We start from the raw sequence: 2,740 nt of genomic DNA, 5'->3' as shown, positions 1-2,740 counted from the left end.
TTGGATGCGTTCTTTTCCAAATGCTTACTGTCCTTATATTGTTGGGAACCTGCAGGGGAAGTGAAGTGGACCAATCTGGCATAGCCGAGATCGCAACATTCTTCCCAAACTACACACGACAACGAAAGCCCTCACGTAATTTTTTTCCTTATCTTTCTTTAGCTATCTTTCTTTTTCTTTTTATTCTTTAAACTTTTTCTCTTTTCCCTTCTTATTATTTATTTATTTTCTTACACATTCATTTTTAATATTGTTTAGGTATAATATATAATCATGCCTCCAAAATATTTATCTGGATCTCAAAAAAGAAAAAGAAAACATAGAGAAAAGGCACTTATTCAAAGTTAGGCAGGAGATATTAATAAATACTTTAATATCAATAACAAAATAACTGTGGAACAGAAGATTGAAAACATGTTAGATGTTGAACAAGAAATTGTGAATGACTTGGATGAAGAAGATAATGATAATATTTCTGTTATTCAGCCTGAAACTATAGATCAAGAGATTATTTCAGATTTGAATATTGATGATCTTGGAAAATGGGAAAAAATTGATCAAAAATTAAGAGATTTTTTAGTGGAAAAGGGTTCAACAAGAATTGATGGCATCTTGTTTCCTAAAGATAAAGCTGGTAGACATTTTGATGCATTGCATTATAACCGAATACTGCAAAATGGAGAAAAAAAGGATAGAAAATGGCTAGTTTATTCATCTTCCTTGGATAGAATATTTTGTTTTTGTTGTAAGTTGTTCATAAATCACAACAACAAGACTACAATTAGTCAATTAGCTACTGAAGGCTACAAGGATTGACATAATTTGACTCGATGTCTTACAATGCATGAAGGAAGTAAGGAACATATTGGTTGTATGACAACATGGAATGATTTGGAGAAAAGACTGAAAAAAAATAAGACAATTGATGAAACCATTTAGATAGAAATTAATAAAGAAAAAGAGCATCGGAGATTAGTATTAAAGCGGTTAATTGCTATTGCCTATAGACTTGCAAAAAATAATCTAGCATATCGAGGAAATTGTGAAAAGCTTTATGTTGAGAATGATGGTAATTTTTTGCAAATGATTGAAATGATTGCTGAGTTCTATTCAATAATGCAAGAGCACATACGACGTATTCAAGCACATGAGACACATTATACATATCTTGGTCCAAAAATTCAAAATGAACTGATTCAGATGTTGGCAAATGAAGTAAAATCTGCAATTCTTAGAAAAATCAAAGAAGCAAAATATTATTCAGTTATACTAGATTGCACTCCAGACATAAGTCACGAGGAACAAATGTCTCTTGTAATACGTTGTGTGGATAATTCAACAAGCTCTGTTATGGTTGAAGAATAATGGGTATCTTTTTTGAAAGTAGATGACACTTCTAGATTTGGACTTTTTACTGAACTAAAAAATGTGTTGAATGATCTCGAGCTTAATATTGATGATATAAGAGGACAGGGGTATGACAATAGATCCAATATGAAAGGAAAATATAATGGGGTGCAAAAAAGATTACTTGAAATAAATCATAGAGCCTTTTATACACCTTGTGGATGTCATAGTTTGAATTTGGCATTATGTGATATGGCTAATTGTTGTTCTAAAGCTATGTCTATGTTTGGAGTGATACAATGTATTTATACATTGTTTTCCTCTTCTACAAAGCGTTGGAAAGTTTTTAAAAATCACGTAGAAGGCTTGACAGTTAAGCCATTGTCACAAACTCGTTGGGAAAGTCATGTTGAAAGCGTGAAAGCTATAAAAGAACAAACATAAAAAATTAGAGATGTTTTACTTGATTTGGCACAAACGAGTAAAGATCCAAAAACAAAGAGTGAAGCTAAATCATTGGCAACATATGAACTTGAAAATTTTGAATTCTTACTTGGCAGGGTAATTTGGTACAAGTTGCTGCATGCGATCAATACTGTGAGTAAATTTCTTCACGGTGAAAATATGAATATTGATATTGCAATTAAACAATTAAAAGGACTTATTCTTACTTTTGAGGAGTATCGAGAGTTTGGATTTGATAAGGCCATGATAGAAGCAAAGCAAATGGCAGAAGAAATGGAGATTGAAGCTACATTTAAAGAAAAACGCATTATCCGAAGAAAGAAACAATTTGATGAAAGTAGTAGTGAAGATGTGATGCAATCAGCTGAAGAGTCTTTTAGAGTTAAGTATTTTATTTTCTTAATGGATCAAGCTATTTCTTCACTAAAAACTCGATTTGAACAATTTCAAGAGTATGAAGAAACATTTGGGTTTTTGTTCAATCCAGAAAGATTAAAGTTTGCTAATGATGATAATCTAATGAAATCTTGTAAAAATCTCGAAGAAACATTGAGATATAATGGCAAGTCAGATATTGATGGAGATGATCTGTATATGGAGTTATCAATCTTGAAATAGTCTTTACCAGTGGAAGCAAAAAGAGCAATAGATGTTTTGAATTATCTGAAAAATATGGATGATTGTTATCCAAATACTCATGTTGCATACAGAATTTTATTGACCATACCAGTTACAGTGACATCTGCAGAAAGGAGCTTTTCCAAGTTGAAGTTAATTAAAACATATCTTCGATCAACCATGTCACAAGAAAGATTAAATGGATTGGCGATGTTGTCTATTGAAAAAAAAAATAGTTGAACATTTTGACTATACAAGCTTAATTGATATTTTTGCAGCTAAAACAGCAAGACGTGTTGTATTCAAATGA

At 31.3% G+C, this 2,740-nt stretch overlaps 1 pseudogene; it reads left to right on the top strand.

The window, feature by feature from the left end:
- The first annotated feature begins 414 nt into the window (after nt 1-414).
- LOC122007968 lies at nt 415-2,740 on the top strand (annotated as a pseudogene).

Source organism: Zingiber officinale, chromosome 1A (assembly GCF_018446385.1).
Source record: "Zingiber officinale cultivar Zhangliang chromosome 1A, Zo_v1.1, whole genome shotgun sequence".
Lineage (NCBI taxonomy): Eukaryota > Viridiplantae > Streptophyta > Magnoliopsida > Zingiberales > Zingiberaceae > Zingiber > Zingiber officinale.
The sequence above is the reverse complement of the archived record's forward strand: the minus strand, read 5'-3'. Positions and strand labels throughout refer to the sequence as shown.